We start from the raw sequence: 14,278 nt of genomic DNA, 5'->3' as shown, positions 1-14,278 counted from the left end.
AACCAGGAAACTCTTTCTTCCTCCTCCAGATCTGGCTGGTGAGCAAGTCTTGTTATTTCCATGTAGGTATCTTTTGATTTTGCCTCCTTTGAATTTTGCTGTCATTCCCTTGGGTTGTTATTTCTCATCAAAGGTGTTTAAATTGCCCGTTGACAGACTTCTTGCCTCCAGCTATATTCTCTTATATTCGTCCTCCACACTGACATCAGAGCAGTCATTCTAAAATGTGAACCTGATCATTTTGCTTCTTTGCTTAAATTGTCCTCACTGACTAAGGGTTACCAAATCCAAACACCTCAGCAATGCAGGTAAAATGGTTTGAGGTTTGCTCCCTGTCTTTCCAGCTTTATCTCCTATCTCTCATGTAGGAGAGAGTTCAGCCATCACAAAATGCTTGTTTATATTACTTTGTAGCATTTCGGTGTAGTTTTAAAGGATGCAATAATATACGAAGAATGTATTTAATCTGCAATGAAAACTGTCAACTCACTGGGGAAGTCAAACTCGTGGAGAGTTAGCTACACATCGCGGTTTCGTCATATCAAGTTATCCTAACATTCTAACGTTAAAAAAATCACGATATTTTGGCTAAGATTCAGACTGTTCCAAATATTGATTTCTGACCTATACTATGTAAGCCAGATATTTGAGATCATAGAAACGGCCTTTGGCGGCCTTCTCAGTGTCACGAAGAAATAGTTTTATATTGTTCCTCATTTCCAATATCCATGTCTTAACAGGCAGTGTATTCCAGAGTGGAAAGCAAACCCTGGTACTCCCTGTCCTACTGCACGTTGAAAAGACAGATTGTCTGTGACTGTAGTTTGATTCAAAATGTTTATTCTTTTTTCAGTACTAAATGAAATCAGATTATTTAGATCATCAACCATTCTCAGAGGAAAACAGCAGTGGTGTAGACTGGCGTTCGGTGAAATGATTCTGTGTAGCAGCTCCTTTTCTTCCTGGATGCCCACATAACAGGCCCCTGGGCTCCTTCTCCACTATGTACCTTGGCCCTTGAATATGAACCTCACACAGGAAAGGTACTGATTCATCCACAGAGGTTCCAATCAATGGTAAATTGAGATTATCTGGCAGCCCACACAGAGGCTCACAATTCCTCTTCCATGTGGCATGCCATTGAGATTCCCTGATGTTTGGTGCCTTATTTGATAGAGGAATTTTGTTAATATCTTGTTCTATTTTCTTGCCAATCAAAATACATGTATCATTGACTTTGGGGCTATTCTTAAAGATGTTGCATTAGTGTATGCCTGCGTGTGTTTTATCTCCGAGGAGGGCAACTTGAAAAGATGCCTCAGTAGTTTTGCTCTTTTCCTTTGGTGACGAATGCATTGGTTTTGCACTGAGAAACATTATTTTGCCCTGGAGGCAGAACTTGGTTGGTTTACCAAAGAGGCCCTTGTACTTTGTCTGAAAGTGACACGGAAGGCATTTGTGGTTTATTGCCGTTGCTTCACAAGCTTCATAAAAACAGTGAAGTGCTCCAGCCTTAGCAGCAAATGGATGAATGGTCCAATAAATTCCAATTTTTCAGCCTTTGCCAGTGTACCTCCTATTTGCACTTCCCTTTTTTAACTGCCTCTGTGGCATGTCACTTGACATACAGGGCACACATCTCTCCATCTTGCATTTTTTTAGTCCTGTTCTATAGTGATCTTATCATTGTTTAGGCTCATATTTATATCACTCCCAACCTGACTTTTATATTTCATTGAACCACTTTGCTGTGTTAATTTTCCTGAGCTGATACAAGGCTACAAAATAGGACAAGGTGAAAATTGTGAATTTTAACAAACACCTGCGCCTGAGTATTATGACAATATATTGTGAAAATGCAATAACAAGACTGACCGAGATGAACCACGTTCTTTTAATGGAAGGTCCGCTGCAGAAAAATGACCAGTTGCAAGTATAAATTCCAAACTTAATGATTATATTAAGAATATAACAGGATTTCAGTGAAAGTAATTTTACATTTCAGGTTTGTGGAGTGTATGTGAACAGAATTGTTTCATTTGTTTCTTTTGAAATCAAAATTCCCAGAGTACCTTTTGATATTCTTTAGTCCCATTTTTCTTTCATTTATTTAGCAAACATTTAGTAAGTGTTCTGTGCTGGGCACTCTGCAAGGGGCAGAGGTATCGATATGCGGTAAATAGAACAGAATTTTTGTCCTCAGGGAGCTAATGTTTTTGCATGTGTGGTTTTCCATATCATATCCAGTCTGTACTTGCTGCTTATTTTTCTATTTCTCCTTTTCTTTGCATATGTTTCAGATCCATAAACTATTTTACAATCTATGTCCTCATTTCAAATTACGTTGTTCTCCAGTCTTAAACATACAATAAATATTTTTGTATCAATCCTTGTGCATACAGACTTAGGAATTCCACTCTTAAAATTTCAGGTACAAAACAAAGAAACACATTCTTAAAAAAATTCAAATACGGAAATAGAGTAAAATATGAAAAGTCCCATTTACAATCTCCACTCCAGCTACCTCCCAGAATCCATACACACAAGTATGTGAAAGTGCCTATTTCCCACATTTTTGCTAACACTTTTATCCCTTTCAAATATATTAGTCCACGCGATGGGCTTAAAAATGTTATGTTGCTTTAGTTCCTGTTTGTTGGATACTAGGTAGACTAAACGGCTTTTCACATTTTCATTAGTACTTTTCCTTTTGTGAATTGCCTTTTCTTATCCTTTGCCTTTTCCCCGTGTGAGTGTTTGTTTCTTCTTGAGTTAATTTTGGTAATCTGTGTTTTCCTAGAAAATTATCTGTTTCGCCTAGTTTACAAATCCATACATGTAATTACATCCTCTTTCTTGTTCTTCATTTCAGTTTTTTAAATCTAAAAGACCATTCTAAAAAATGTTTTCGTTTCATTAACTGCTGCTTTTATCTTATTCATTTCTTCTTCCCACTTTCTGTGGATTTAGGGAAGGCCCTCTCTGCACACAGAGGAAAGTGGGACCAGAGATCAAAGGTGGTTGTGGGGGGTTTTGGAAAATTACTGTTGACATCATTCTTCCCCACCCCCACCATCACAAATATAGTTTAAAATCAGCAAAGAAACATGAGTCCGGGGGCGCCTGGGTGGCTCAGTGGGTTAAACATTTGCCTTCGGCTCAGCTCTTGATCTCAGGGTCCTGGAACTGAGCCCCATGTCAGGCTCCCTGCTCAGTGGGGAGTCTGCTTCTACCTCTCCCTTTGCCCCTCCCCCAGCTTGTGCTCAATTGTGCACACTCTCTCTCTCATAAGTAAATAAAATCTTTAAAAAAAAAAAAAAAGAAAAGAAACACGAGTCAGGAATCAGACTGATGGAGATCGGAGATCAGCTTTGTTAATGATAAGGCTGACTTGGAGAAGAATGCTTGACCCATGTTCACAGTCAACCTAATGACCCCCTCTTTCTGAATTAAACTTGACCAAGATATTCTCAACATAAATGCTCTTTTGGAAGGTTCAATAAGAAGCCCGTTAGAGTTAAATAGATCAGTTGCACAGAGATACCTAGGGCCACATGGCCTCAGGCAGGTTCTGTCTTTATAGTTCTATTTGGAGACCCAGTTCGGGAACAAAAAATGTACGATTTGGCAGTCCCTGATTGGTGGGTGACTGAGCAGGGCCAGCGTAAAGGCATCCAAGGACTGGTGGGGAGCATGCTGGAACGATCTTGGGGTTCGACTGGGTGGTGGGAGGCTGCACGTCTGGCAAGGGAGGAAAGGAAACTGAGACTGGGGAGCAGACCAGGCTGGGAGGGAGGGTGGTAGTGGGACAACCAGAAGAACAGAGGTCTGAGAGGCCTCTTTCAGATTCAGAATCCTGATGGCAGGAGAGTCGCTGATGGGCACGTCCCCAAGTGTAATGGAACTTATGAGGGACTGAAGCTGAGTCATTCTCCAGACTCTCTGGGGCTCTTGTTCTTTCCCCAAATTAGTTTCACATCTGCTTGGAAACCAAAAGAGTCGCTGCTTTCCTATTCCTGGCTAATTAAACAAATTCAAACATATGCATAGCCTCACTCAGCATTCTCACTCCGAGCATTCTCGCTCGGGAGGGAAGTGAAGTGTGGGTGGCAGGTGTATCGCTCGATGCAGAAGGTGGTCAGTGCTGGGGTGGGAGGACAGCAGGGAAGGTCCATCCCCAGAGCCAGACACGCCTCTTGGCTACGTGACTTCTCAGGATTCAGGCGCGTGAATTAATCTGGCACTCCAGGAGTGCCTTTTAAAAAGAAAACATATCAGTGTATGGTAACTTGAAAGCCAACAAACTTCTTGTCCCTAGCCATGCGTTTGCAGAAAGAGCCTCCCCTTTATGTTTTCTTGGGGATGACGCGATGAACCTTGCCGCATAGCTCAGAAGAAAGCCAACTTCGCTAACCACCACTTGCCTAGTACAGTGTGCCTCCCTCTGTAATTACTGCTCTCTGTATAATTTCTCACAGTGAAATGTTATGCTTTAGAACTAAATTAAAAAGCCATCGAAAGAGATGGTTAGGTTAACATAGAAGTCAAGTTCCTCTTAGTCAGAACGAGTGTTTACGGTCAGGCTTTAAAGATATTTACAGAGAAGGGCAATATATTTCTATACTACATGCAAATGTCAATTTTCAGATAGTATTTGGTGGGTTAACATATTCGTTATGACCTACTGAATTCATCAGATAAACAATTTATATTTATACTCATTTTCCGGTAATAAACACTAGATCTGTTGCTGGCTGGATGAAGCTTAGAGACCATGAAGATCAGATCTTCACCATTTTCGCCCCTGGATGTATGTCCTTTCACGCTGCATCGTAACAAATTCTCTTGGGTAGCAAGAGTCCTAAGGATCTGACTGTGACAGTCTTCGCCAGAAGTTGACACACATGTCTTTGAAACTCATTCAGAGTCACTTTCATCTTTTGGCTTTGTCCTGGTTATTTTTAGAGTTGATAAATTTATTTTGCAAGAGCAAAACAGAGCATTTTTAGGCTTTGATTTTTGGCTAAGGTTTAGGAAATTCTGTTCTGTGGAGAGCTGGCGTGTTTCCCACTGAGGCACTTCGGAGCTCAGCCTGCACAGAGGTTTCCTTCAGCATTGGTCTGGGTTCATTGATCCAGCTCTTGGAGCTAGACCACCCTGCCACTGCCCAGCCTCCATGCAAATGAGCATCTGAATGTGCCATTGCAAGCCATCATCTTACCCTGTTCTTGGACAATCCAAGAGTAGAGATTTCATAGTCCCTGCAAAGGACATCTCATCCAGGCTTTAATTATTTCTGCAATTAAGAAAGTCTTCCTTGGGTCAAATGAACTTACTTTCTGCAGTATAAGCCATCAGTCACAAATAGAATCTGATGCTCTCATGATAGATAATTGCTCTTATGCTTAAATAGTATTTTTTATATTGCAAAACTCCTACGTATTCATTGCAATTAGTGAAGAAGAATCTTTAGAGCATAAAGGAGGTTAACACTACCAGCCAGAGATAACTGTCTCTATTTAGTAATTTATTTTATTTTTTGAATTTTATTTTATTGTAATAAGAATATGTAACGTGAGCTCTATGCTCTTAGGAAATTTTTAAGTGTACAGTAGCTTATTGTTGACTATAGGTAAAATATTGTATAGCACATCTCTAGAGTTCATCCATCTTGCTTGGCTAAAACTTTATGCTCATTGATTAGTAACTCCCCATTTCTCCTTTCCCCCAGCCCCTGGCAACCCCCATTCCATTCCTTGATTCTATGAATTTGACTATTTTAGACTCCTCATGTAAGTGGAATCATGCGGTTTTTGTCTTTCTGTGACTCCTTTATTTCACTTAGCAGAATGTCCCCAGGGTTCACCCAGGTTGTTAAATATTGCAGAATTGCCTTCTTTTTAAAGGCTGAATAGTATTCCATTGTATGTATCTATCACATCTTCTTTATCCATTCATCTGTCAGTGGACATTCAGGTTGTTTCCACATCTTCGCTATTGTGACTAGCATGGCAATAAACATAGGAGTGCTAATACCTCTTAGAGATCCTGATTTCAATTCTTTTGGATAAATACCCAGAGGTGGGATTGCTGGATCATATGGTAGTTCTATTTTTAATTTTTTGAGGAACCTTACTATACACTATTCCATGGTGGCTGTACCATTTTGTATTCTCACCAGTAATGTACAGGAGTTCCAACTGTTCCATATCCTCACCAACACCGTCTTTCGGTTTTCTTATGCCAGTCATCCCAGCAGGTGTGAGAGACATCTCATTGCGATTTTGATCTTCATTTCCCTGACAATTAGTGACGTTGACCATTTTTTTTTTAAAAGATTTATTTATTTATTTATCTGACAGAGATAGAGACAGCGAGAGAGGGAACACAAGCAGGGGGAGTGGGAGAGGAAGAAGCAGGCTCATAGCGGAGGAGCCTGATGTGGGGCTCGATCCCATAACACCGGGATCACGCCCTGAGCTGTAGGCAGAGGCTTAACAACGCTGCCACCCAGGCGCCCCAGAGGAAGAAGCAGGCTCCCAGCAGAGGAGCCTGATGTGGGGCTCGATCCCAGAACGCCGGGATCACGCCCTGAGCCGAAGGCAGACGCTTAACGACTGAGCCACCCAGGCGCCCCTGACGTTGACCATTTTTTCACATACCTCTTGGCTATTTGTATGTCTTTGAAGAAATGTCTATTAAAGAACTTAGCCCTTTTTTTTTAAATCAAGTATTGGGTTTTTTGTTTTGTTTTGTTTACTATTGAGTTGTCAGTGTTCCTTGTATATTTTGGAGATTAACCCCTTATCAGATTTAGGGTCTGCAGATACTTTCTTGAATTCTGTACGTTGCCTTTTCACTTTGTTGATTGTTTTTCCTTTGCGTGCAGAAGCCTTTTTAGTTTGATAGAGTTCTAGTGGTTTATTTTTGTTTTTGTTTTTGTTGCCTGTGGTTTTGGTGTCCTATGGATGAAATCATTACCAAGACCAATGTCATGAAGGTTTTGCCCTGTTTTTTTTCTAGGAGTGTTACAGTTTTGGGTCTTGTGTTTAAGTTTTTAATCCATTTTGAGCTGATTTGATGTATGGTATAAGGGTCCAATCTCATTCTTCTGCATGTGGATATCTAGTTTTCCCAACACCATTTGTTGAAGAAACTATCCTTTCCCCATTACAGAATAATCGCAAACCCTACCAATATACCAATAGTGTTTTTTGTAGAAACAAAAAAAAAATTCCTAACATTCATAGGGAACCACAAAGAAAACATGAATAGCCAAATCAATCCTGAGAAATAAGATCAAAGCTGGGGCATGATACTTCCCGCTCATGTTCTCGCTCTCTCTCTCTAAATAAATAAATAAAATTTTAAAATAAAATAAAATAAACTACAAAGCTTTAGTAATCAAACCAATCAGTATGGTACTGGTATAAAAGCAGACATATAAACCAGTGGAATAGAATAGAGACCCAAGACATAAATCCATGCATATATAGCCGACTGATCTTCAACAAGGGTCCTAAGACTAGCCATTTTTAATATATAAAGTTTCTCTAAGTCTCTCTTTCTTTTATCTAAGTAAATGTGGCCTCCTACCATATACACCATTTATAGTCTATTTTCCACTAAATATATTATCATTATTCTATATCATCAAATATTTTACAGTATTACTTTAGAAATTGAGATACAATTCACCTACCATAAAATTCACCTTTTCAAGTGTCCAGTACAGTGATTTTCTTGTATTTTCACAAACTTGCACAACAGTCACCACTATCAAATTCCAGAACATTTTCGTCACCCCCCCCAAAATCCTGGTGCTGTTAGCAGTCACTTCCCCCTTGTGCCCCTCCCTTCATCCCATGGAAACCGCTAATCTACCTTCTGTGTTTATGGATTTGCTTATTCTGGAAATTTCATATGAATGTACTCATAAAGTATGTGGCTTTTGGGGCGCCTGGGTGGCACAGCGGTTAAGCATCTGCCTTCGGCTCAGGGCGTGATCCCGGCGTTCTGGGATCGAGCCCCACATCAGGCTCCTCCGCTGGGAGCCTGCTTCTTCCTCTCCCACTCCCCCTGCTTGTGTTCCCTCTCTCGCCGACTGTCTCTATCTCTGTCAAATAAATAAATAAAATCTTAAAAAAAAAATATGTGGCTTTTTGTGTCTGGCTTTTTTCACTCAATATAAAGTTTTTGAGGTTCGTCTGTGTTGTAGCTTGAATGAGCATTTCATTCCTTTATTATTTTTTTTACTTTATTCCTTTTTACTGATAATAATATCCCATTATATGGATGTATATTATGTTTATCCATTCATCAGTTGACAGTTATTTGGGTTTTTTTTTCCTCACTGTTTGGCGATTGCAAATAGTGCTGCTAGGAATATTCATGTACAGATTTCTGTTTGAATTCTTATTTTCAGTTTTTTAGGGTCAGGAAGTAGAATCGTGGACCATAATATTAACTCTGTGCTTAACCTTTTGAGGAACTGCCAAACTGTTTTTTCACAGTGGTCACACCATTTTATGTTCCCACAAACAAGGGATGAGGGTTCTGATTTCTCTATATCCTTGTCAGCACTTGCTATTGTCTGTTTGGCTGTACCCATCGCTAGTAGGTGTGAAGTGGTACCTCGCTGCAGCTTTGATTTGCATATCTCTAATGCCTAATGATGGTGAACATTTTTTACGTGCTTATTGGCCATTTGTATATTTTATGTTCTCTTTGGAGAGATGTCTGTTTGAATCCTTTGCCCATTTGTTAGTTGAGCTATTTGTCCTTTTATTGTTGAGTTGTAAGCGTTCTTTATGTGTTCTGGAGAACAGACCTGTATATCAGAGATATGATTTGCAAATATTTTCTTCCATTATGTGGGTTATCTTTTTGCTGCCTTTTTTTTTTTTTAAAGATTTTATTTATTTATTCGACAGAGAGAGAGGGAACACAAGCAGGGGGAGTGGGAGAAGAAGAAGCAGGCTCGTAGCGGAGGAGCCTGATGTGGGGCTCGATCCCATCACGCCGGGATCATGCCCTGAGCCGAAGGCAGACACTTAACCACTGTGCCACCCAGGCACCCCTTTCGCTGCCCTTTTAAGCACAAAAGTTTTTAATTTTTATGAAGGCCAATTTATATAATTTTTTGTTTGTTCCTTGTGTTTGGTATCTCTAAGAAAACATTGCCAAATCCAAGGTCATAAAGTTTTACACTTATGCTTTCTTCTAAGATTTTTATATTTTTAGCTGTTACATCTTTAAGGTAATTTTGTATATGATATGAAATAGGAATCTACTTTCATTCTTTTATATATGGATATCCAGTTGCCCCAGCACCATTTGTTGAAAAGACTATTCTTACTTACCCCGTTGAATGGTCTTGGCACTCTTGTTAAAAATCACCTTCCATAAATGTATGGGTTCATTTCTGGACTCTCAGTTCTTTTCTACAGATCTACGTTGTCTATCCTGTGTCAAGACCACACAGTGTTGTTTGCTATAGTTTCGTAGTAAGTTTTAAAATTGGGAAGTGTGAGTCTTTCAACTTCGTTTTTCTTTTCAAGATTTTTTTGATTTTTCTGAGTCACTTGCATTTCCATATGAGTTAATAGAATTAGCTAGTCAATTTCTGTAAAAAGAGCAACTGGAATTTTGATAGGGATTGCATTGAATCCGTAGATCAATTTGAGGAATATTGCCCTCTTAAGTCTTACAATACATGAACATGAGATGTCTGTCCATTTAAGACTTCTTTAATGTTTTTCGATGTTTTATAGTTTTTAGTGTACAACTCTTGCGTGTATTTTGTTAAATATATTACTAAGTATTCTTTTCCTTTTGGTGCTATTGTAAATAGAATTGCTTTCTTAATAGTTTGGATTGTTCATTGCAAGTGTATAGAATTGAAAACGATTTTTATATAATGATCTTGTACCCAACCTTGCCGAACAAGTTTACTAGCTCTGTTTTGCTATAGATTTTTTGAGATTTTCTATTAAAAAGATCATGAGGTAATAGATATAGTTGTAATTTTCTTACCAACCTGGATGCCTAATTTCCTTGGCTAAAGACTCCTATGATTTAATGATGACCAGAAGTGGTGAGAGCAGAGACATCTTTATCTTGTTTCTGATGTTAGAGGAAAGCCTTCAGATTTTCACCATTAAGTGTGATGTTTGTAGTTGCCCTTTATCAGGTTGGGGAGTTTCCCTTTTATTCCTGGTTTATTGAATATTTTTATTATGAAAGTGCATTGGATTTTGTTAAATACTTTTTCTGGCTCTATTGGGACGATACTATGGCTTTGTCCTTAATTCTATCAATACGGTGTATTACTTTGATTGGTTGTCATATGTTGGACCAACCTTGAATTCCTGGGATAAATCCCACTTGGTCCTGGTGTATAATCCTTTATATATGTTGCTAGATTTGGTTTGTTGGTTATTTTGTCAAGGGTATTTTACTTCTATGTCATCGGGAAGGAATATTGATATAGTATCACTTTTAATGGCTGCATGATGTTTAATTACATGGATATACCATAATGTAACCAATTAGATTTTGAATTATTTCCTTTGTTGTCATTGTTACAATCAAGGATAAGCTTATAACTCCTGCACAAACAGCTTTGCATTCATTCATGATTATTTTCATAGGATACATTCCACAAATGGAATAACTGAACCAAAGGTTGTGCAGAGATGTTTGTCTCATTTTGCCATTGGCATTTATGTTTTATTTATAGGATATTTGTTATTTGCAGAGCTTTTTTTATTTTTAAAGTCAAATCTGTTTATTTTTTTTTTATGTATTCTGCCTTTGTATGTGGGTTCAGAGAGGCCTTTCTCACCTTATTCAGATATACAATCTCCTCTCTTTCCTTCTAGTTCTGATAATGCTTCTTTTTTTCCCTCTATTTAAATTTTTATTCTATCAGAAATCATTTGGGTACATGGTATGAGGTAGGAGTCTTTTTTTTTTTCAGATGATTAGCCAGTTTTCCCAATGCCATTTTTATTTTTATTTTTATTTTAAAGATTTTATTTATTTATTCGACAGAGACAGCCAGCGAGAGAGGGAACACAAGCAGGGGGAGTGGGAGAGGAAGAAGCAGGCTCCCAGCAGAGGAGCCCGATGTGGGACTCGATCCCGGAACGCCGGGATCACGCCCTGAGCCGAAGGCAGACGCTTTAACGACTGCGCTACCCAGGCGCCCCCCAATGCCATTTTTAAAAACAATCCATTTTTTATTCTCAGATTAGTAATGCTATCTTTATCTTAATTCTTATTTTTGGGTTTTGCTGTGATCCATTGACGACGTTTCTATTCCTGAACCACAACATTGCAATTATTTTACTTCTCTGGTCTGTTTTAATATCTGGCAGTACAAGTCCCTTTTCATATTTTTTTTCAACAATTTTCTTCTACAGAGAAGAATAAATTATTCTATATCTTCTATAGAGAAGAATTATCCTACTAGGTGCATTTTAGGATGATATTATAATGCATTTTTTTTCACACCTCTTAATCCTGTTAGAATTTTTGTTGGAATTACAATACATTTGTATAATTATTTTGTGGAGAGTGAATCTCTAATTGGAATACCATGGCATGTTTTTTCATCCAGTCCTCTGTTTTGTTGTTCACCAAAATGTTGTAGGTTTTTGGGGGGTGATTGTAATCTTCTTACCAGATTTATTCATAGATATTCTATACATATTTTTGCTTGTAAGCAGGATTTGTTTAGCATACAATAACTTATTTAAATGTATTGTGTTATTATACAATTTAATAATTTTTAGAAAATTTAGAAGATACATGTGAATTTCAAAAATAAAGGACCCACAATACCAGAGATAACCACTCTTAACACTTTGTGTACGTCCTTCTGGTAATAGATTTACAGTGTAATTAGGAAAGTAAGACGTGAAAGGCTTAATCCAAGGCACTAGCTTGTATGTTTTTGCCTGTCTGGCATTTTTTTTTTTGCTTTTGGGAACTGCTCTTCTCATAACTAGTGCGGCTGTCAGTCACCCAGGTCCCTCTCCCTTGCCACCAGGCTGGACAGTGTCTCACACTGAGGTTCTCTTCTGAGGACTGGGTATCTTCTGAGGTCTTGAACGCCAAGACTTCTAATCATGGAATGCTGCCAGGAAAGGCCTTCCCATCCCAAGAGCACCATGTTGGAATGCACCAAACTTGGGGAAGCAGAGCCGAAAGGTGATGAAAACAGATTCCTGATGACTTTGGAACCTCCAGGTCTCCTGGCTTAAAGCCAGCTTGACTTCATTCCTAGACTTTCCAGATAGTCAAGCCAATAAATTTGCTCTTTTGCCTACGTGAGGCTGAGTTGGAGTTTTGTCACTTGCAGAGTCCCAACCACACCATCTCCCGTGTCTCTGCCATGATGTCGTGAAGCAGGCGGGGACCACACGCGGGTGAGTTAAGCGCCTTTAGTCCCCTGCCCCCCCCCCCCCGGGAGGATGGATATTCTTCAGTGAAAGCAGGTCCCATGCATTGCGTCTCTTTCTTTCTTTCTTTTTTTTTTTTAAGATTTTATTTATTTATTTATTTATTTATTTATTTATTTATTTATTTGACAGAGAGACAGCCAGCGAGAGAGGGAACACAGCAGGGGGAGTGGGAGAGGAAGAAGCAGGCTCCCAGCGGAGGAGCCTGATGTGGGGCTCGATCCCAGAACACCGGGATCACGCCCTGAGCCCAAGGCAGATGCTTAACGACTGAGCCACCCAGGAGCCCCTCTTGCTTTCTTTAAGGCAAAGAAGGAAGGCCACTAAAGGGAGAGGCGTTTGCCAGGGTGGCATGGGGCCACAGTTGTAACAACAGCTCTGCCAGGGGAAGGCCAGCTCTAAGCTGCGTGACCACAGCTCCTGACTGTGATCTGTCATTAAAAAGGCAAAGTCTGCATATGAGGAGTGGCCCCAGTGTCACCGAGGCTCTGCAAACTCAAACAGCCTTCTAAGTAAGAGCTCTCTGCCGTGTTAAGAGATGCTTGGCGACTTTTCACACCTATTATCCAGTAAAATCGCAATTAAACTGCAGCTTGTGGCAGTGACTAAGCTCGGCCCAGCCCCGATGACTGCGGTTCTTGGTGAGTGTAGATAGAACACATGCTGCTTGTTTACCTTCACGAATTTCTTCCACGTTTTTACAGGCAAACTCATCGTCACTGGGTCGTGCAGACCCTCCGTAGTAGCAGGGAACGTGGACCTCAGGTTTTGTGAGAGTGCTCATATAATTTTGGAACTCTGTGAATTCAGAATTAGATACGAAAATACTTAGAATGAAAAAAAAGAAATGACAAATTACCAGAGGCTTGGAGGGTTAGGTGCTTTATCTCTGATGACGCTTTTCATCAGCTCACCAGAACTGCCTCTTTGAAGTGCTTCCTGATTATAACCTGACTTCCCCATCCCACCTAGAACATTCTACAACCCGCAGGTTATGGCAAGTGAGGGGCCCTGAGGCTCCAGGGCAAACTCACCTTTGAAGACAGACTAGCTGGTTTTTTTTCATTGTTTTTTTTTTTTTCCTCCTTCTGTTTGATATCTCAGGTTTGATACAGCAAGAAACTAGTCAGCCTATGTCTTTAAATCCTTATGTTTTAGAGAGGCACAAATTAAGTGTTCAGAAACCAGTAGGATAGAAGTGATTTTGCACTGTGTGTGTGTGTGTGAGAGAGAGAGAGAGAGAGAGAGAGATCGTGAGAGACGGAGGGAGGGAGAGGGAGAGGGAGCAGGGAGGGGTTTTGGGGGAGGCTGTCAGAAGCCTGGAGCCCAGAGCCCGCCTGCTTCCTGAGTCAAGTGTTGCTCAAATGCTCACTGCCCGGGCCCCTTGAGTGTGGTTTTCCTCCCTGGCCAGCACCAAACCCCAGAATAGTGCGGCTGACTTGCTGATTGAGGTCAGCAGCTCCCGGGAGGCACGAGAAGCCAAAGCCTTTGCAGTAAGTACAGAGTTGGTTATTATTTAAGATGGGGATGGAAAAATCTTAGAAGAATAGCTCTCTCCGGGGGAAGAGGTTCTTCTGCTTTAGATATAATGTCTGACATACCCAGTGAATCCTGATATGACTAAGGCCTGATTAATACATTTTTTGTGTGATTCACGGACTAGATAAATTAATGCCACATACATGCTTTTTGGGGGCTAAAAATGGATTCGAAACTCATCTTCTGACCTCTTGAAAAAAATAGTCTTTTTTCCCTGCCTGTTACTTTTTTCATCTTGCAAAGTAAAGATCATTAATGCTGCCTTTAAGATA

At 39.9% G+C, this 14,278-nt stretch overlaps 1 protein-coding gene across 6 annotated transcripts in view; it reads left to right on the top strand.

Moving 5' to 3' along the window:
* SPECC1 (sperm antigen with calponin homology and coiled-coil domains 1) overlaps window positions 1-14,278 on the top strand; it is a 257,749-nt gene that overhangs the window by 37,876 nt on the left and 205,595 nt on the right. For 2 of the 6 annotated variants that reach the window (XM_045778239.2, XM_045778243.2), the window contains exon 1: window positions 13,794-13,960. The exons of 2 other annotated variants lie outside the window; for them this stretch is intronic. The gene's annotated coding sequence lies outside the window, so the exon portion shown is untranslated. Of the gene's footprint in view, window positions 1-12,413; window positions 12,435-13,793; window positions 13,961-14,278 lie in introns of those variants that run through there. 2 more of the 6 variants (XM_045778241.2, XM_045778242.2) reach the window with 2 other exon arrangements.

Source organism: Ursus americanus, chromosome 14 (assembly GCF_024610735.1).
Source record: "Ursus americanus isolate L20-20 chromosome 14, mUrsAme1.1.p, whole genome shotgun sequence".
NCBI lineage: Eukaryota > Metazoa > Chordata > Mammalia > Carnivora > Ursidae > Ursus > Ursus americanus.
This window is presented reverse-complemented; position numbering and strand designations above follow the sequence as displayed.